The following is a 23,018-nucleotide window of genomic DNA, read 5'->3' on the forward strand; positions in this document are numbered from 1 at the left end:
CTCTGCTTTTAGCAGAGGTCCTTTCCAGCCTCAATGATTCTTTGATCCTGTGAGCTTACTATGAGGACTGGAGTAGTGCATCAAAACCAGCTGTTCTGAAGAATATTGGGTGAACTGTGAGTGAAACAGTTTTCTTGACTCTTTGTTTTCTGATTGTTGCAATTTCATCTGGACAGATTTCTGTACTGGCTTCAACACTTAAGATTTTGAAAATAGAGATGAGGAGCTGGATGTTAGTCACAATTTAAAAAATGAAATACCCAGCAGAATTATTGGTCTTCATAAAATATTTTCATGGGCTTGATAAAACCCTTCCATGTACCACAGCTCCTTACATTAGGGTGCGAAAGCTTCTCAGTATCAATTGTGAGCTAAGAAAACCATCATGAGTTCCATTAATTAAAAATAAGTCTAATTAAATATTTCAATATAAAAACTAGAACTCAGCAAAGTTCCTCGAATGATAATGTGAAGATGCTTCTTGTGAAAAGAAAGGAGGGAAAATGACACAATTTTTATCATACGTTTGGAAAAAAAACAGCTTTTTCATTCAGGATTGTTTCCAGAGTTCCTCCGGAATGTTGTGTTGAACTGAGGACTCTCAAAAGATCTTAATCCAAAAATTTGTGCATCATCTAGATTGTTGTAGACTTACTCACATTCATGTGAATAGATATTAAGCAAAAAGAAATCAAAAATCACATATGACCTTGGATGAAATTGCACTGAACTAATGCTTCTCTGTCTTAGTGGCTATAATCATCAAATATATGCACAGATTTATAAAAGCACTACACTTCTTTAGCAATTATTTTTCTGCATTTCTCTTAAATTAGTTCAGTTTTTAGTTTTGTCTCTGAACTTCGGCACAAGAGCAGATGGAAAACCTAGTTGCAAGCTGTATGTGACTAGAATCATTAATTCAATCAATGGAAAAAAGATGGTATAATTTATTCTGATTGCATGAAATATAAACAGAGGAGGTAATATAGTACAGTATATATAGTGAGGCTTCTGTTGCAGAAACAGAACATTGTGAGCATTTCAAGTTTGATACTGATGTACGTTACCTTTCTTGTTCTGTTGGAGATACTGTAATGTGATTTTTCTCCTGCAGGCCATCACAAGTTGTCACTTCTGGTTGTTGTTGGCTTGGTATGCTCTGGTCCCATACACAGCTGTTTATAAAGTCACAAGCCACATTATAGTGTCTGGAAACATGTCATTCTTGCAGATGAGTGGATGGAGAACTAACATTAAGACTATTATAACTCTCTTCTTCTGCCTGGAAATCTAATTCCCTACTTTTAATTTTTAAAATTATGAGATTATTATTCTGTATTTTAAGTAAAACTTTGCTGAGTTCTTATTAATCTGAGTCATGCAAATGACTTAACATTTGGGAAGTATCATTAATTAAGAGGACAGTCGCTTCATTCCTAGGCTATTTTTACTTTTGCATAGTAAGTTATTTGAATCTATTAATTTTCTATGCTGACTTGTTCTAAGCTATTGTAGTTAAAAAAGAGAGAGGAAAAAAAAAAAAAAAAAGATGTGCAGGGTGGTAGAACTGAAGAGAGAGGCATAAAGTGTATTGGAAAACTACCAAATGTCCCCTGCAAATGGACCCTATTCAGAATCAGTAAGCGTATGATGAGTGAAGTGGTTTTGAATATCGCCTTTAGATTCCATGCTGTTACAAGGCCAGCCCTGAACATGGCAACTCTTATTTCCACACACAGTACCTCTTCACTCTCAATTTAACCCAAAAATCTGATGAACCCATTACTCCATACTTGATTTCATGGAACAAGGAGTAGATATAGTTACAAATGATCAATCACAAGCCTTGAACCAAAGCAGCAAGGCATTAACAATTCACACCATTTCGGTCCACTTGCTCAAGCAGAAGATGTGCCAGCATATTTAATGCACAGCTACTTCGTTCAGTTCAAGAAAAGACATGACTCATGCTCATTTTAGGAACTGAAGAGACTTCATAGGTTTTCATGCCTACTAACCGCTGAGAGTTAGTTTGCACTTCTAAACAATTAATATAACCAGGTGTTCTGTAAAGGTCACAGATAGAGGTAAGTTTGCAAACTAAATTTTGCTCCAGTTAAAAATAGAGGGATGACTTGGGAAATAGTTTGCACAATAAAGCCAAGTTCTGTTGCACAAATTTGTATTGTACAATCCACATCTTGTTCAGCAGAATTGTAACATTGTAGACCCCACAGGCATATGCCGTCAATTTAATAGGATCACTGAAAAAGCAAAGCAGCTGTGAAAGATTGCTTTAAGTACAGCAATCGTGTACTTGTCATTCTGTTCAATGGTGGAAAAATCCAAATTCGGATAGGCATCAGTATTTAAGAAAATGACTGCTAAAGCATCTCTCATAAGTACCTTAGGGACAATGCAATTTGACATACAGCATGTAAACAAAAGTATACAGCAGCTGTTAGATTAGTTTTTGTTTGAATAAAAATACACTGGCATAATTTAAAAAACACAGGAAACCTCATTTTCTCCATCATTCAGTTTCCATGCTTAAGCCACACATTTGGATAGTGCATGCCAGTTGCCATGGACAGACGGTTATGTGATGGAAACAGTGAAGCAGAGTGTATGGTAGCACAATCTCACAGCCTCTGTCTAGTGCCACAGTGTAGAGCACACATTAGAAGTACCTTCAGAAAAGGCCTTATGTCAAATGAGTTTAATAAAAAAAATCTCATATTTTGATCACATTGAAAAGCTTTTCTAGTAATGGAAAAGATATTACCGATTTTTCATACTGTCAATTTTGAAAAAAAACACCACATACTCAAAAAGATCCTACTACTGTTCTAGGCTATTTGCTACGATAAACTGATGTAAAAAATGGCTCAGTTTAATGTCATGAGCTTAAGAAGAAAGTTAATAAACTGCATTTTGGGACATTTGATTTTATTTTTTGAAATCTTCTTGTGAAGATTCCAAATTACCCAGGGATGATTTTCCCATTCTTTCACTTAACTAGCTGCTCCCGCTCTGCTCCAAAAGGACAAAAGCCTAAAAATGGTACTTCAATACACTCTATAACTGTTGGCTGATATCTTAATGTCTAATAATGTCTAGTCCAGTCTAGTCATCAGTCACAAGTAGCTCTTCATTTAAAATTATTACTCTTGCATATCTACATCCGTTCCAAATGTGAACAACTTAAGTGTTCCTAAACTAGCAACAGTGTTTTGGTTTTTTTTTAATCTATAGTGTATCTTCTGAAATTACAAATCAAATACCCAGAGCAATAAATTTAAGGACTACTTTATTAGAAGTATAATCTTTTGAAATGACTTCTTTGCTATTCAACCTTATTCTTCCCTTTCTACACGTTTTTCTACCTCAGTGAGTGCTTAATAACTTAAATATTGTTTATGTCTTGAATTTTTAAAAGGAGGTCTAAAGAATGTGAAAAAGTTAAAAAATACAACTGTTTGAGATTACAGATCTGGAAACATAAAAGCGTGGAATGAAACAAATAGCGTTATGGATAAAAAGAGCTGATTTTTATGGGAACAATTATTGCTTATGCAAAATTAATTAGATTTGCTACTCATTGTGATTGACTAAAAGGCAATTTGGGTGTTAGGAACTTCTGAAAAAGGTTATACTATGGATCTTTTCACTTCTGAGCCATTCTAGCAAGTTCTGGAACCATACCTTCTCTGTTTTGGAGGCATGCACTACCCTCACAGGTGAATTAGCACGATCTCATTATATTTACCTTGAAATTATTTGTGATAAAATAATAGTGTTATAATTAGAATTCAGATGTAACATAATTCCTATACACACATTTTCACACAGCTGTGTTTCAGCCTGCTTGCAGACTCAGAAAAACAGCACTGCTTGTGCTTATCTGATCTTCTGTTTGTAAACTTAAAGTAATGAAAGTCAAAGCAGTGAGTAGAAACCTTGTTCGCTGACATTTTTTGGTGGAACTTCCAGAAACTTCACTGAATCAGGTTTCTGTCTTTATAATTGGTTTGAACAAAGTATAAGTCAAGCCCCACTCCGCGTGACATGAAATATACATTTAGTTCTGATACTTCTTGCTTAGTTCTCAAATAAATTCACTCATGCCTGTCTTCCTGCTCAGACCTCATTCATGACTTCATCTTTATCTTCTTAATTTTGTGTCTGACTCCAGTGTTAGAGAATAAGTGCATTATTAAAATAGTCTGGAAAAATATTAGTTCACTGATTTCTGCTGGAGAAGTTAACTTAATATAAGGAAGCACTCAGGACTATTCATGTGAGCATGAATTAAATGGCTGACTAAATAGTAAGATATCACAAAATTCTGGAAGTCAGAAGACTTGGTTTTTAACATAATTAAAAAAAGAAGTTGTGCCTTTCAGAAAAATAAACATAGTTTTGATTAGCCATGTACTAAATTTATTCATAAAATAGATTCACTTAAGCAAATTACAGTAGTATATTTACCAATTATTTTGGTAGAAGATGGATTTAACTGTAAGTTTCATTCCTTCTTTGTCTAAGAACTCATACATGGAAGTTTCTAAATTGTGGTCTTAGTTCATTCTCTGCTTTTGCAGCTGACTAAGCAGCTAATGAGGCTAAATATTTGTCATGTCTGAATTGAAACTTTATCTCAATAAAATAAGTGAAGTGTAATTCATCCTCTCCTCTCCTCTCCTCTCCTCTCCTCTCCTCTCCTCTCCTCTCCTCTCCTCTCCTCTCCTCTCCTCTCCTCTCCTCTCCTCTCCTCTCCTCTCCTCTCCTCTCCTCTCCTCTCCTCTCCTCTCCTCTCCTCTCCTCTCCTCTCCTCTCCTCTCCTCTCCTCCTTTTTTACAATATAAAGCAAAATCCTGAAATGCTAGTTAATGCTGTTTTATTTTGTCACATAAGAAAGACCCATGTGTACATTACAAAATAGAGTAAAATACAAAGTACCTGTAAAGTACATGAATCTCAATAATGCCTGAAGACAAAATAATCATTCCTTGTTTGTGATGCATAGACATTATGCCCCTAAGAGGAAATGTTTTCAACCTTTACAGTGATTTGAAATCCAGGAATAGCAGATAAAGATCTTGTTGAGACCATCACCATGAATCAATTGAGTCCATTGTTTTATTTGGCCTTCTGTGATTATTAAACAGCTACACTGATTTTTTTATTTTTATTTTTTTTTTATTTCTTAGAAGTTGTTTTTCAAGTAGTAGCAATGAGAAAGTTATAATAAAATTGCTTATAAGACTGTTGATTATATTTTATGAGTGCTACCATTTGAAATGTGTATGTAAGCTCCTCAACAGGAAACTGTGTACAGAAACAACATGGATCTTGCAATTTTATCAGGACAATGCAAGTAGATTTCAGCAAGGTTGGTTCCAACTCATCTGTGATAAATGAGAAGATAAGGCAATCAGTGCACACCATGACACTCTGTGCAGCTAGTTAGGCACACTTCAGAACTATTCAGGTGTGCTCACGAAGCCTATGAGTCTTTCATGGGGGGTGTCTCAATATAAATACGTCCTTCATGGTGGCCACTGGAAATGCAGGACTTGCTTTTCCAAGACTTAACCCAGGTCAGATATAAATAATAGATATTAAGAGTTAGCTCTAATGCTGAGGCTGTGTTAGAGACTATATTTTGGTTAGATAAAAAGAATGCATTTTTTTTTTCTCCTTCTTTTCTTTGCTTAGCTGCTTGACAGATGCCTGTAAAATTCCAACACACTTTTGCATGGACCTGTTTGGGTCTCTGAGAGAGAAGGTTTCAGCTTCTTAAGAGCAAAGATTTATATCCAAGAAGCTCTACTGGCCCTGCACCAACGATTACAAGTCTGCAAACTGTTGCAAGCCGGTGAGTTGTCCCACTTCTTAAAAGTCTGCTTTTTTGTTTTTATTTTGCAATGTAGTGTTTCTATAAAAAACAACAATTGGTACTGTGTCATAAGGAAGTGTGACATATATTGCATAAACTGCATTACCTGTAAGGAAAACGAAATACGTATCCTGTAATCACAAAGGCAACAGTAAAGCATTTAATTGTGTATCTCCTTTGGTAAGAGATGTCATATGTATCCTGTTTTCTTGCTGCATGCTGTGCTTAGCTGTGTTGCTCCTTATGTGGAAATTCTCTAAAGCAGTGATTTTTCATAGCTTGTTCTGCACTGCAGTTTTTAATAGTTCCTAGATCTTCTCGTAAAGCTAATCTAAATGATTATTTAGCTGAAAGATTTATTTGTTAAATAAATAAAACATGTAACTAGTGCTGCATTATGAAAGATTTGATAACTATAATATTTACAAAACCCCATACTTAATTACTATGCATGTGCCATTAAAGGTTATTTCGTATTTTTGGTTTATTACCAGAAATGCATTTTATTTTGAAAAAATTGTAGAATACTGAGAGTGAATATATTGTTTCATAGCTTTATAGCAATAGGATGATTTTGGTTTTTTTCTAACTCGGTGTTTTATTTTAGGAAATAAAAATGAAAAAAGGAAAAGGTCTTGTTTAGGGTATTTACTTATGTTCACATTTTTAAAGATTATGAGATGAATAATGTATAAGAGCCATGTACAGATTTTCCAGGAAATATACTATATAGAAATTAACCAACCAGCTAGGAAACTAGAATTTCAAAATGATCTCAAGCCCCAGAGTTAAGAATGACTGTCATACTACCAGTCTGTGTAGGAAGGGGGAGGAGAAGTGCAAGCAAAGTGTCAGTCACACTGTTTATACAGCACCTCCTGCTGTCAGATCCATAAAGAGAAATGAGAATTGACTAGAAGAGACTATTCCTGTCTAGAGCTAATAGTGGTCAGCAAGAAGAAATCAAAGAAACAAACAAACAAAAAAACAGAAATGAGAGTGTTTGTGAGAGGGAAACAAGCAGAAAAGAAAGAAGCATGTTTCAAAATGTTTCTGTGTCAGTATAGCGATACATTAAAGACTGAGAAATATCTTTACACATTTTATTTACAGTCTTCACTTTAAAGACAATGCTGCCTGTCACAAAGGCCATAAGAATGAGATATATTACTTTCTACAGCCTTTTCTCTTTTAGGAAAAATATACAGCTTGCTTACAAGTATACAAGTGAGAAGAGAGGTAATTAGCAGAGTAAAGCAGACAAAAATAAAAATTCATATGCAAGTCTGTCAATATCAACAATTTTTTGCTCATCATTATAAAGTACACGTAAAGAAGTTTCAGAAAGTTAACTTGTATTAATTATTCCTCTGGTGATTGTCCAGCGTTGTTTAGTTGGAAATTATAAATGACTGAAAACATAACAATTTTCATAGATGTGAAATCTCTTCTGGAGACAAGTGTTTCTTTATACTGAAAGGCTCACATATATACAGAAGTTCAGTATGACATTGCTGGATATTTTCAGCTTTTAAGAATCTTCAGATTACAGGGATAAATATGTGTGTACATTTATGTGTATAGCAGTTGTTGACACAAAGAACTTACAATTAAAATATTTTAGTAAGCTTTTCCAATTCATTTAAGTGCTTTTACATCAGAAGGATGTTAAGTGTTTTGTGCAGTGAATGTGTTGAAAGCTTGTGTTAGTTTAAATTATATTACTTCAAAGATAATACATAACGTGTAAATCAATTTAAATTGTCTTAATTTTTTTGACCATTTTGTAACTGAAGTTTTATTAGTACTGAACATAAACAAAACTGGTAAAATAGGCTATCTTATAGTGTAGTTATGAAAACACCTTGAAATAACTGTCTTCTCACTATGCTGACCTTTTTTATAAATAACTAAAATGAGTTTTTTTGGTAAAGAGCAAATTGTTCTATGGTACAGGTGCAAGGTTAGGATGCATGGTCATAAAAAAACAGGACATTCAATCAAAATACTCTATCAATTTGTCCTGTTGTGCCAAGGCCTGACAGCATGATTCTATCGTAACTGTATACTGCATTTGTACCAATATAAAATCTGACAGTATTACAAAAATGTATTGATTTCTATTTATTGCAGCGTTCCTTTGACAGTTTTCATTATTTTAGTTGTTTTCACTATTCACTATAATAAAAATGGAATGGAGGTAATAAAGTGGCAGGAGGGAATTCTTTGATCCCATATTATTTTCCTAATATACTCTGTCCATAGAAATCAAATACAAAAAACAACAAATAATATGTAAATACATGTTACTTCTATTAAAATCCATCTGGAATTCAATTTAAAATGCATGTATTGAATTAAAACAATACTTAGCTTCTGGTCCATACTGTGCAGTTGCACTGCTCAGTGCTTTTTATAAGCAGGCTGTTGCTTCTTGCCCCAGAGGAAGGAAGCAGTGAGGAGTTACCATCTCTTTGCTGTAGTCTTTGTACCTTTTCAAAGAAGGCTATCAGTATTCTGCAATTAGTATTCCTTGAGAATAACATAAGGTGGAGTGAACTAGGTAGAACTAAGAGTACTTGATGTTTAGGAAAAAGTTTGTGCAGTGCCTGAAATGAAAGAGATAGGAAAAAAAAAAAAAACCAGCAACAACAACAAAAACCTTTAAACACTATACTACAAAAGCCTACTGATCTTTTTTTCCTTTCAATTCTTTCTAATTGCATTTGTATATCTGTAAAATACTACAGCAGCTTCACTAAAATCTTGATAAAGCTTATTTTGACATTTTACCATTTTACTGCCATGAATTCTGTGACTGTGAAATGCAGTTTTCTACTAAAACACACAAAAAAAAAAAGCCCGGGGGGGGGGGGGGGGGGGGTGGAGGGGTGGGAGGAATTTAAACATAGTACTGTTAGAATTGTTTTGTTATTAGTATTTCAGATGGCAGCCTTATGCCTTACGATCTTAAACACACTCTTTTGGTGACTCTTGGAATTTCTGAGATGCCTTAATAAATATGATTGTTAAAATCTGAATTATTATGTAAATAATATGTGTAATTGGGTAAATGCGTGCAAGACTTTTTAAAATCTTTTTGTCCAGCAGTTGTAGTTTCTATTAACAATGTTTCCAGAAGAAAAACATCTGAAAAATGAAACTGCACTCAAATGAAATGTAACACCTAACAACAGAAATAACATTATATCTGATAGCATGAGACATAGTTAACACTTTTAGAGATGGGGGATGTCCATCTCATTAACATTCTTCATATGTAGTGGTGCTCTTGGTGGGGGTGTTGAAGTAGGAATGCCATTGTGCTGGGTTCCAGTGTTTGGGGACAAACACTGCTGTGGAGGGAACGTGTGAAAAGGCCACAGTACTGACAGTGAATGAGGAAGGCTGTGCTTTCTGTATGCTTCAAGCAGGGAAGCTGTCATTCACCGGCCTAGCACAGCTAAACAGAGACCAAAAGAGAAGACTCAAATACCTTTTAAAATGATATTAATGATTTTTAAACATTTTCTTCATTTAGAATTACACTTTATTCAAGCTGTTTATCTGTCCTTTAGTAAATGGCACAGAACACATATGAACAGGTAAATGAAAGAATAATCCCAGTCATTGTCACAATTAAGATTTATTATGAAAAATGTATAGGTATAAATATTTGAGAATGACAAGTTGCTTTAAGTATATTTAAATGGTTTTCAACATATGATACTCGCACAAACTTAGCAAAACTTCAATGCAGTAGTTAATAAACATAGCCTGTCCTAAGGTTCTGTTCAGCTTCCTTTTATTTTACTGCAAGCATGTTATATGTTGGGATGAGAGCACTGAGCTGGGATGAAAAGTGACAGGAAATTGTGTTGAATGTTTGTTAGCTTGATCTAGCAGAATTTATAGTAATGGTAATTAATCATTTGAACCACAATTTACATTAAAGTAATAGGTCTAATATGAAAATACCCGCAATAAAATAAGAGAGAATAAAACTATTGGCTGATTCTACTATTCATGTGTATTTCTACATTTCAGCTATGGGAACTCTAGCTTAAATGTATTATTTCAAGAGTACATTCAACAGCTTTACTGTTATAATTCTAAGCTGAATCCAGAGGCATCACAGTTCATAAGTTTTTCCTCATTTTGTTATGTAGATCCATAAAAATAATGCTGATTTTTTTTTTAAGTGAAATAATGCACTTATTAGAACAAAGAGAAAAGAAAAAATACATTTCTTCTATTATCTTTCACTACTCTTTTGAAATAGCCAACTCAAGTACTAAAGGTTGAATTTATCCATAAAACAAATACGGAAGTTTCTCTCCATAACTTCTTTTTTGTTCTCTGTAAGAAACATATATGTAATGACTCTTCAGTTGGTTTTCCCCAGATTTCAGCAATTTTGTTGTATGGTAAGATTTCTAATGATTCTTTTATGTGCTGTATTTTTTCCTCAGAATTAAAATATAAACTAACTTTTATTTAGAATCCTTCTGCAAGTGTTTAGGCTGGGAGAAACTAACAAGTGATACATTTTATTTGCCAAGTATTTTTAATCAGTATGTTTTTCATGCATACTTTATATCCATATTAATTGACAGAGTTATCAGAATATTACAATGAAGTAATTCGTAATGCTATTTTCAGAAAATCAGATTATTTTTTGCTAAACATGGCATAATAATTGATACACTTTGAAAAAAAGAAAAAGAAACTTTCTGATTTCCTGTTCAAGCCTAGCTTGCATTCGTGTTGTTAGTGAACAGCCTGAGTTCACCTCACTCGCCCACCTCCCCCTGCCTCTTTTTTAGACGTAAATATTTAAGTTTCCTCTTGGTTGCAGCTTCTGCTCATCTAATTTTATATGACATTGACTCACACTCAGAAAAAGGTGTTAAGTATCTTTATTTCAATCTTCAGAGGTCATGCGAAAATGAATTTTTTGTCTGTTTGACCTGTGTAGGGACCACTCAGGAAATAATATCATGTTAAAGTAAACTTTGTGTAAAGCAAGATTTTATGCGAAAGTGTAATATTTCAACACAGCTTCTTATTAACAGAATATGGAAATAGTGTTGCAGTTTGAAACTGATAGAAAATACTGCCCTCTTGATAGTTCAGATAAGTGATTCTTATCATGTTGTATTGTTTATAGTTTGAGTGATGGTTGAAATTTTTCCCACAACTGAACTGCATTCTAGTTACCAGAAGTATTTTAAGAACCTTAAACTTGTGTCTTTTTCTAAGTGTCATGCCTTGAGCAGGCCTAACATCAGTTAAATGAAGTGAAAATTGCATTCTTGTCTTGATAGAGATGAAAATGGATTTCTGGTCATGAAATAGATGTAGTTGTCACTTTTTTAAAAAGGTGTCAGCAGTTTGCTTCAGCAAGTAAGGTGCCAATTCAGTATGACAGTAAACTTGTGATCTGAGCAATCAATAAAATGCTTCAATAACTTCTGCTTCATTACACTTATAATAAGAGGCTATAGATCTGTGGCACATAAAATGTTGATAAAGAGAATATGTAGGGACTTAGCATGACATTTTGTTTTAGTAATACCGTAAGTGCAATGTTGCCATCTAGAGTTTGTGCATAGGTAATTATTCTGAAAGCAAAAGCTGTATTGAAAAATGAACGCTGTTATTTCAAAGCCCTATTTATTTCCATCACTTTGGGGCTTGTATATCTGTCTGTATGGAATAATTCATTTACCTTGTCACAAAACTGTTTAGGTCAGGACAAGTAAGACGATTTTTGCTGTTTTTTTCAGCCTTATTCATTTGGTAGTCTGTAAAAATGTGAGGATTTTCTTTTTCTCTAAACCAACATTAAAATACATCTTAGAAACAATTATTATCTAAGTAGTTCAGCTGTTACCAGATACTTAAAAAATTATAACATTACATTGATTTGATTTGACACCTGCGAGGGGTGATAACCAAACCTTTGTAATCACGGTGAGTTAGTACTGTGGTGTTTCAGATTTGAACCAAGTGTTGTATCTGTTGATTTATGAAACCATAAATAGCTCCTTCTGATTTTTCATAAACATATATCATAGGAAAATTTTCTCTGAGCTATTTATCTTGTAAGAAAATTATTTTGATACTTTAACTAGTTGTTTTTGTTTTTTTTTTTCCTCTCTTTTAAAAATAGATGGCACTTGATTGATACAACATAGAAGGAATTTCAGCTATATATTATATTGCATTTTGAATAAAGAATATCTGTGAAGAGTTTTTCTTCCCAGGGAAACTATTGGAAATCCTAAATTCTTCTGAAATATATTTTCAAAAGATGTGAGATTAACAGTTATGTCTAGAAGGCATGCAGGATGGGTTTGTCAAATCCAGTAATCACACAGTGCTTTATTTAGTGAGAAAGAAAATTTGGTTGAGATTATTGAAAAATGGGTAATTAAAGCCTCCTTTGTATAGAAAAGGCTAATTTGACTAAGTGCACGGATACAGCATGTTTATTAAGAGGATGACTGATAAATCTTTTCATTTTTATAAGCAGCAACAAATATATTGCTTCTGTTTTTTCTTCTACTGGTATGTAATTTATAAACAGTTTATCTTTTGAACTTCAAAGCTTTACAGTAACTTGGGTGGTAATGGTACTCATGCTTCATGTTTCCAATGAGATAGCCCTTGCTCTGATGAGGTGAATTGCTAACAATGTCCTGTGCTTTTTCACTATAATTTAACCAGCTCCTTCTGTAGAGAGAATATAGTGGTGAGAGGAAATGTGTCTGAAAATGTGAGTAAAGAATTAAATTAATACTCTTAGAATGTAATTTCTGGATTGTTTTTCATCGTTAACTTCCATTATTTTTTGCTTCTCTCTGAACATGAATGTTTTCTAGAAATGTGTGGAATATACTAAGAAAATATATATATAAGTCAAAGTATAGACCACAAATGAGAGATGAGATTCTTTCGCAAATTAGAAATTAAGCATTTGGGACTAAAGAAGTTACAGCAGCGTCCAACACATTTGCAACTCCTATTTGACTAGACTTCAGATCATTACCACATACATAACCAAGTGAATCCAAACAGGGCACGTATTCTTTGCTGTTGGAAAGGGGGAAAGAACTGACTCTTTTCCATTATATTGCCAGTCTTGTAATTGAATTAACACAAAATGGTGCCTGTACCTATTTGAAATAAGTGCATCTTTGCATAGAAATATGAACTTGACTTCTTTTGAGTGCTCCACATTTATTGTCTTTGATTTAATGGCATGTGAAGTAATTTTGATCACCCAAACCTGGATTCTAAGAATTTGTCAAATGATTAAAATTATGGATTTTAACTGTCTTTGTGTACTTCTAGATTCTATCAGTTCATCTTGGACTAACTTCCTTTCTTTAGGGATTGAGTACGGTCAAAATATATCATATTTGCCATAGGCTAGACTGTATAATTGTTCACTCATTTGTCTCAGTAGACAAGGGTAGGTTGTTAAGCAAAGGAATTTGAATGTGTGCCTGAATCTGGGGGCACTTAAGAAAATTCTTGGTTATTACCGGATTTACAAGAAAATTCTGAGTTTTCAACTTCATTTTATTATTCCGAATTAAGAAATATTAAGAATATCTGCTGGGCAGGAGAAAGAGTTCTTGAGTTACATTGTTCATAAGTATTCTGTAGTTTTGCACAGAAAAGATTGAATCAAGGTTAGTTTCAGATGTATCATTTTAGAGTTATGTAAGGAGACAACTAAATGTGGACTGATTTCTTGCATGAAAATGGGAGCATACTTGCAGTAATGTCGTATCTATTACTTAAGTGCAGCACTGACATTCTTCTCCTATTGTGAGTTAAACGAAATGCTGCACAATTATTAGATCTACTCTTTGACTTAGTTCTTCAACTACACTTATTAGAAGTCATTCAAATAAAACATAAAAGCTCAATTTAGAACTTTCTGAATATACTGAAAATAAATCATTGCATTTTACAACTTTGAAAGTAATTACTGAATTCTATTGCTAAAGTCTGTGGAAGTGGGTTTGACAGATTTTCTCTAAATTACTCAACCACCTACAGGTATTATTGCCAAGAGTCTTTTGAAACGAGAATAAATTTTATGGAGTTACAACAGCAAAGTGAAAGAGTATATTTGATAGATTCTCTGAACAGTTTCAACACCCACAGGTATTATTTGTAAGAAAACAATCATGCAGAGTCTTCAGCTGGTTAGAGAGGGCACAGCTTTCCATCTTCACCTGACATCCTATCTGTTCTCTCCACATCCTGTGCCCCCTGCCTACCACCCACTCCTCCTAAAACAATGCTCACTAAGAGAGTTTTGTGTGAATGGACAAGAATATGAATGTTTTTTCAAAGAATCTGAACAGTATAGAAAACACATTCTTTGTGGGTGACGAAAAGGCTTGAGGTGGGAGAAGAAAAACTGTCATAAGGATTGATTAGTATTCTTCACTTTCTTTCCTAATTAATCAATGTTATTCTTTAATTGTTGTAAACACTCAATGGTAATTACTCACTCGCTTAAAACCTGAACATAAGAAAAAAAGACCTAAAAGAGAAAATCGAAAATTTTTCTTTGTCTTTTTAATTTGATTCACATATACTATTTTGTGATTTGGTGCAATTTTTCTTCAATATTTCTAAATAATTGAGTCCTGAAATATTCAACAGGAGTTTTTTAAAATCAGTGCATAAATGTTAACTGTTTAAATTTTAACACGAGGGCCTTTTGTCTGTAAAAATGAGACACTGTATAGTTGTGCACTTCTCAACGATGCCTTTTTCATACTATAATTCCCTTAAATTAATTTTTGCTTATTCAAGTAATGCCCAAAAGATCCCAGAAGGTGAGGCCTGTTTACAGTGCGTGCACTGGGCTTATTGTATATCACACAGATGTAATTTTATGTACTTTATACTGTAATTTTATTAAGCTAATATTTTATGCTTTAACATTTGTTCTTTGTAACCTTGTAAAAGTGTAGACTTTTAGCTTGATGCTTTTCTCTTTTTAATATATCATTTGCTGCATTTTTTGTTTTGAATCTTGATGAATTACTTTAATTCAGTATTAAAATAAGAACTACCATTTAAAAACTAAACTAATATAGTATTTTAGAGTAATATAGAAGTGTACATCAAAATTGTCTAATTGGTTTACAGTGACTTGCCTTTTTCAGGGATGTAAAAATAAATTCATTTCTAGAATTTGTTGCTAAATTCATATAGTTCCATTTTCTTGCTGAACAGTTTTTTGTTGTAACTCCTAGTCTGAGAAATATGCCGATTTAAAACTTTCTACATCTGAGAATATTTATATAGTAGGCTGGTGACAGGACAAGGGGAAATGCTGAAGTTGCACCAGGGTAGATTTAGGTTCGTTATTAGGAAAAACTTCTTTACAGGAAGGACTGGCATAAGGCTCCCCAGGGAGGTGGTTGAGTCACCATCCCTGGATGTGTTTAAAAACTGTTTGGATGTGGTGCTCAAGGACATGATTTAGCAGACAGCTGTTAGATTTAGGGTAGTATGGTTAGGTTGAGGTTGGACTTGATGATCTTTAAGGTCTTTACCAACTTGGGCAATTCTATGGTTCTGTGGTTTTGTCCAGAATTAGTGATTAACATCTGTGTGCTGGCACCATTCAGGAGTAGCCACCAGCTTCTAAATTATTTTCAGCTTAGTCTTCTCTGCTCATTATCTTTCACTCAGACACATTGATAATTTCAGTATTCCTATCTACTTCATTATATCAATTCAACAGCTTGAGAGATTCATTATCTGACAGGTTGTATAAGTTTCTCTTTGCTGAGTGGCAGGAAGTGGTTTGCCAATCTTGTACTTTTCTCGTATGTTCTTTCAAAAAAGGATTCTACTTTATTGGACTTCTGAAGAGGTCTCACAGTTCAGACAACAATCAGGTGACTGTGAATCAAGAACGTGTTGCAGCCTGTACTGTGAGCTAAAGTGTTGTTTCACTATAATTGTGAATCTTCTTCTGCTGTCATAGCTAGGAAACTACATGCATATTTGTAATTGTAAAATTTTACCCTGAGCCAACAAAATTCTGCTTCATAAAGCTTAGTCATCTGAGTTCTATGCCATCTACCAAGTTGTTACGCTCTAATATATTGTATTCAAAAAATGATTTCACACAAATTCTTGATAAATATGATTTTTTTTCCCCCAGGTTATGACCTTGATTCTTAAAGACAGCAATTGTTCAAAGTAAAAGCAGAGTTCTATCGGGTTAAGTGGCAATCTACATAGATATTATGTAAGTGTAATTTTATATATTGATTGCAAACTCAAGCTGGCCTCTTGTTCAAAGTTGCCACTATTCAGTGCGGAAGCAAATTTTCTCCTTAGGAGGCCAACACACTTCAGAGGAGGAATGAAAGAGTTTCTGCAAATATACACCTCCTCCTAGCATGGAATGAGTGGATTTATGTAATTTCTAAGCAATGTCCTATTGTCTGCCAGAACAAAAGGTCAGTTTTGTTAGTTACCAGACTGTCACCATTCTTGTTTGTGCAGATAGCCCAAAATACAGGTGTTCTGTAAGAAGTCTAAGGATGTATTGAGTAAGGTCGAAGCATGCCATGTTTTAGTCTTCTTTCCAAGGTGAACCAGTGAACAATGGTTTAACCACAGCATAATTGTCAGCCAATGTCCTTAAAATTATATAACTCCACATCTTTGTGTTAAAGCTTGCTTACATTCCATTATCACTACTGATCCTCACACCTCTGGTATTGGAAGGGGGAAGACTGTGTAGAAAGAGAAAATGGTATGTGAAGAAGAAAGAAATGTCATCTAAGTATATAAATGTTTATGCTGTGCAAATTTTAAGCTTCACTGTATAAAATTATTCAAATGCTTTCTGGTAATGAAGAATTAGATTAAAAAATACAGGAGAAGCTAACAACAACAGATATGCACATTGTATGTTTTAACATTTAATAATGTGCAATTCAGAGAACTATATTTAGAAGGTAAATTATTTGTATATTCAGCTACACCAGGACAGTGAGAACACTTACTTGACTTCTGTTTTGTGTATCTGATTACTCAGTGAAGAAGTGAAGTTAAAAAGTTTAGGCGAGAATTAAATTTGAGAGGTTGATTGAAGTTAGTTCTCTTTTGAAGGTTGTTTTTAGTCATAGATTAGAATTATAACTGTGTTAAAGTATTGTGCTCTTTGTTCTAATGTGGAGAATCACAGACAAAATTATAATGTAGTCCACATATTGCTATAAGGGCACAGATTTTCTGATATAAATGATCTAACTTTACCTAATTATGGAATCATTAATGTAAGTCAGTGTGCTAGCAAATACAAAAAGTATTTCATGCAGTATATGTATTGGAACTGCAACAGAAAGAGATAATGTTTCTTCTCATTCTCCTCCCACTATTTTGAACTTGCTCTCAGCTTACTGAGAAAGCACAAAACTTGGTCTAGTGACTAATTTTTCAGGTTCTATGAAAGGGGAAAACTGAACATACCTTGCTAAAATAAAAATATTAAAACAAAACACACACACACACACACAAAAACACCAAAGAATTTGGATAATTCACAACCACCATGTTAAATCCTGCACTAACCTGGCTTTGCCCTTCCAATACTGCGTAGAGCACAGACATTTCTGTAAACAACTTTTGTGTAGACAACCAAGTGCCTGTTGAATGCTTAATGGATAAGCAAATGTCTCTCAAGATCCATAAAATACCTTTAAAAAATTTGTAAAGCAATGAAACAGACCATCAGAATTCCTTCTAGTTCCAATAACTGGCAAAAATCTTTTGATTTTTGAGGAAAGAGAAATGTAGCGTTAAGTCTTCCAAATAACTGCAGACAAGTTAAAACTAGCATCACTGTTGTATTTGTCTATCAAAGGTCTTTTTTAAATGTCCAAATTCAATGGAGGCTTTGAAAATGTAGAACTAGAAAGGACCATAATGTCAGGGTCAGTCTTGCACTACAACTAGGAAACCATACTGTAGAAGACTTTTCAAATTCTTCTTTGAAAAGCTAGCTGGGTTCTCTGCTTTCAGTTTTACTATAATAAGGCTGTGTTAGATTTTCATTCCTCCAGTGGTTAAAAGCTTGCTTCTCATTTCCATTCTGACTGTTTTCATATCTATTTAATATCAACTTCTTCCTGTTGCGCTAATCGTTTTTTTCTGAAAAAGCTGTGCATCCTCCTTGCTGTTTACCTCCTTTCCATATATTTTTAAACAGTTGTCATATTTGTTTTCAGCCTTTCTCTTTCTTTTTAAGCCAAATTCTTCTTGCTTCCTCTTGTGAGATGCTCGTTATTGCTGTAAACATGACATCAACCATTTTATACATCTATCTTGAGTCTTACTTAGACATAAAGAAAAGATGCACAGTACTTCAAAATATTTAATGGCTTCTTAACAGTGCACTTAGTTTCATTGATTTTTTTCCTTTTTAAAAATAAATTATATTCACTATTCTCTAGTTATGTGAAGGTCCCACTTCCATTAAAAAATTTAGAAGTATTCATTAGTGAATATTTGAGTGCACACACAGCAGTTGGTTCAGAATTCTTAAGTGAAGGCTATTGTGTTGTCCGCGATATATTAAATATCTTGAGTTTTACTTCTAGATATCAATGCATAGCATTACCTTACTATCTTTATTTTTCTAACTTTACTGAAAAATTCATGCCTTTGAATACTTGTATACCAGTCCTAACCTCCCACTGTGGGACTTGCTTCTGTAAGATAGTTTCATATTGTTTGTTAATAGATCAGGTTCTTTTGTTGTAAGACTTTATTATCAGCTGCTTTGAGGTTTTTACAGATCACATGCAGTTTTCTAGTCTGATAAGACTTCAATAGTTCTTTCAGTACCTATGTATCCTTTCTAATTTATATCTTCTACAAGTTTATCTATTCCTCTGTCTGTTAAAACCAAATGTGGAGAAAACTATTTTTCTAACTTTCCATTTCTTAATAGTCATGTTTGCCTATTGCTAGCTAGCAAGTTGTATTTATATTCATTGGAACTTGACAAATATGAATGTATTATTCATATGGTATTCTCCTAAGTTACAATTGGAGGCATTGTAATCCGTTTTCTTAAAATTCGAACTGATAGGTAATTAAGTATGGAAGTAGTCATGCTCAGAAGACTGAAAAACTGAAAGGTGTATTTTGCTAACAGCTTGTTTGGAAGAAGTTGGTTTCCAAAATATCCCATAGAATACCATTCTCCTCTGAGAAACAGAAAATTGCATAGCAGAAAGAAATTCCCGTATACATTAGACAAGGTTTATTTTTATTTTGTGAGAAAAACAAGAAAATAAAACTTGTGTCCACATCTTTTTTAATCCTAGACTGAGCGGCAATTTCTGCAGCCTTATATAGCACACAACAAGCAGTAGTGGTAATATTTATATTATTCTGCACCAAACCTTAAAACCTGCAGGTTCTTACTTTGGAATTACAGTATGTATTAGGTGCTCAGTTTACTCTAAAGTTAATTTCGAAGTTGCACTGTAAAGTATCTGTTACATCAGATGAAAAAAAAAATGCTTGTAATATGAATAAACACTGTTTTCCTGATACTTCCAGGATGCAGAACGAGGCCCATGGTTAAAGATAGTTTGGAAACTATTTCACATTAGGAAGAGATTCCTCTGGGCCTTGGCTGTGAGTGGAAAGAGACTCCAGCTACGAGCTCCCACCATGAAGCGTGAGGGAGATTCTCAAGCTTGGAGATAGGAAGATATAATTTTAAAAAGCTTCAGTCTCATTATTTGTGAGAAATTTTACTCTATCAGGCATTCTTTTGTTTAGTTGCTACAAGTTCCTTGGACAGATTGAGTTGTAGTCAACACTTTGTCCAGATCATGCACTTGGATGATGTACAATAGATCAGAAGCCCTGAAAACCTTCAGGGAAACTATAGGAAACTGTACACTGAAGTTTAAATTCTTTCAGACTGCTTGCCTAATCCAAGTTACTGTATTCAGTATAGTGTTGCAATTTCTCTCCCCTTCTCTTCTTTCTCTGAGCTTTCTTTAAATAAAATGCTATATTTCTTACGTCACATAGACTAAAATTTAGTTTTGAAGATTGCCGCAAATGTCACTGAACAATGGACGTTACATGCAGGAAAACAACCTGATGTCAGGAAGTATATCAATCAAGGCACGATTTTTCAATGGCAATAGCATTTACATTGTTTCCAAACTGTGTAAGTTATCGTCTGTAGAAACTTGCCAACTTTAATGGGAAAGTGGAAATAAAGGTGATTTCATCTTTAATTTTTTTTTAAAAAAAGGATGTTCATTACGTACAGAAAACACATTTTGGAAAGGCATAGAGATATATATTATTGCTCCTCCTAGTATGTAAAAAAATATTTGCAGTATTCTTCTAGAGGGAGAAATTTCCTTGAAATCTTCTTTTCACTTAAAATTTAAAACATACAAATACATTGATGTGTTCACTATTTGCCAAGTTTAGTTTGCTGTCAGCAAAAATGGATTTGAATTTTACAACACTTTTTTTTTTTTTTTTTTTTTTTTTTCCCATATAGTGTTATGCATAGCTATTTTAGCTCTTTCTCAGGAAACTTTTTATGGCGCACAGTTTTTATCAGCATTATTCAATTTATCCTTACAAGAAAAATGGCACTACACAGAATGAAAATATATGCAGCCCTAAACATAGGGCCGGTCCCATGGTTTAAACACCAGTCACAGGATGCAGATATCATACAATATTACATATTTTTCCAGGGCTGGCATCTGGCTGCTGTGTAGATTCCTGAGGCAGTTCTGTTAGCACTGTTGAAATGCCTCCAGGTCCACCATGTGATTACATTGCAGATGGAGTACTTGAGCAATGCCACTTTTCTTTCTCTTATGTTGATTATAATTGGAAGCCTGCGATACTTTTTTGTGAAGGTATTTTTACGTGCTTTCAAACTGGCTATTAGCCTCTTTTTTTTTTTCTTTTCTTTTTTTGAGAGGCAGTAAAAATAAGCTCCTTAGTAAACCTCTATTTTTGAGACAATCTTCGTAACTTTGTTGACAGTGCTTTAATGTGAGTTTTTGTAGTGAGTCTTTCCAAAGCTTTATGCCTGATTTTTAGATTTTTGAGGTTGTATTAATCTATTATATTATATTATTAAAATTCATCTCCTATGTTTAGACTCTAAGTGAGAAGAAATCGAAGCAAATATCTTGTTTGGGATACCTCTATTCATTAATGTTAAAGAACTGGAAAAAAAATCATGCAGAATGAACAGCATTATTTCTGATGAATAAAAATATGCTGTTTCTTTACAAACAGGTCAAATATTTTTGATGTAAAATGAAATGGCTTCAGATTATGCAAATGTTGGTATTTTTTATAAATTCTGTAATTTAAAATTAAATAAGCACATATTGAATGCAGCATCTTCTGAAGTCTGGGCAATTTGGATTAAAGCATGGCTTGAGTTTAACTTGGTCCTTTAGAAGACTATTTCTGATCCTTACTAATTAAAAGCAGTAAAATATTCTAGCTTTTATTCTTGGAGAAATCCTTTCAGCATAATTTTTTTTTTCATTTCTGTGTAAGTATGTGTAGCTAATCCTTTACTGAAATTGCAAACAATTCCTAAGCGGATCCTCACAACATTTTATCATAGTTTTTAAGAACTACTCTTTGTCTTCATAACAGTCTCAAATTAATATTTGCATAAAATTCTTCAGATCGTTTCATAATTTTGTTTAATAGGCTTTCCCTTTTAAGATTACAGCCTTTTCTATAAATTGCAAATTATGCAAACAAAGTACGCCTACTTAAGTTTTGCAAATTTTCATTGCCAAATGACAATTGTTTCACTGTTCGTCTGTTCAAAGGATTACTTCTTAAATTAGTGAACTAAAATGATAAAGTGCATGTTTCTATTCTCTTATTTATAACCCATAATTTTCCTAAGGCCAATTTAAGATATATTGTCTTTTAGAATGACATTAAATTAGACCTCAGTCATCTGCTTCCTGTCACTTTCTATTATTTTGTACTTGTTCATCAATCCTTGGGGGAAATCAAAGCCTGTGTGGCTCCCATTTGAATCTGCATAATTCTCAGTGATGGCTGGGTCAGGAGGTGCTTCCCCATGATATTTAAATTTCTACCATAACGAGAACCATTAACCCTTCAATGGCATGGTCATTCCAATTCTTGCTAGTATGTATTGTGTTATTTATTAGTGCAGTTCAGATCTTAAATTTAACTCCCCAATTGTGATATTTTGATATTAATTAAAATGGCAATGGATTTTTATAACACTAGTAATGTTTTATTAGTGTATGCTTTTATTCTTAACTACTTCTGACAGCTAGTTTTGAAAACATCCTTTAGTCTTTTACTTCTCAGTTCTGAAAATAATTTAAATATATTCGTTTCTTATTATGCAAACTATTTTGCTGCTACAAGTTAAATTCTGGTTGTACATAAATGCTATTTCTCAAGCTCATTGTAAAGAGAGGTAGCTATGGAAGCCAAATGATATATTCTATTTGATATTCATGGTAATACTACAGCAGTCTATAGAGAGAACGGTAAGAAATTGCCATTGTATTGCACTGATTTAACTGAGCAGGCCAGTTGCCTCAAGATGAAAAACGTTGATATGGGCCTTCTCTGTTCCTCAGTGTTCTGTTAAAAACAGCCTTAGCTAAGAATACAGCCACTCATGTTCTGTATTTTTCTTGACCTGTTTGACTCAAGTTCTTCTGGGAATTTATACAAATTACACTAGATGTTCCTGATGACCAGCAATAATTGATGAAATGTGAAAGGCACGCCTGAACATGATGAATCTTGCACACGGTTGATCTTGCTACTCTAACAGTGATGGAAGGATACAGTGAATACTTTTACAGATGATGGTCCCATAAATACAGCTGAGTAGAAGAAATTGAGCAGTAAATATCTGATAAAGACACACCTTGAAAGATGGTAGCACTCTGTTATTCAGGAACTGTGGCATTGTAACTGCTGATCCTTTAACTGAATCATCATATCCACTGAAATCTGATCTATGTGTTTCTTGTCC

General features: G+C 33.6%; 1 protein-coding gene across 19 annotated transcripts in view; it reads left to right on the forward strand.

Annotated features, from left to right (window-relative positions):
* Window positions 1-23,018, forward strand: part of LOC116237840 (uncharacterized) — a 202,483-nt gene that overhangs the window by 33,798 nt on the left and 145,667 nt on the right. For all 19 annotated transcript variants that reach the window (XR_016466559.1, XR_016466558.1, XR_016466563.1 and 16 more), the window contains one exon: window positions 5,725-5,884. The gene's annotated coding sequence lies outside the window, so the exon portion shown is untranslated. The remainder of the gene's footprint in view (window positions 1-5,724; window positions 5,885-23,018) is intronic.

This window comes from Phasianus colchicus, chromosome 5 (assembly GCF_987193195.1).
Source record: "Phasianus colchicus chromosome 5, bPhaCol1.hap1.1, whole genome shotgun sequence".
Lineage (NCBI taxonomy): Eukaryota > Metazoa > Chordata > Aves > Galliformes > Phasianidae > Phasianus > Phasianus colchicus.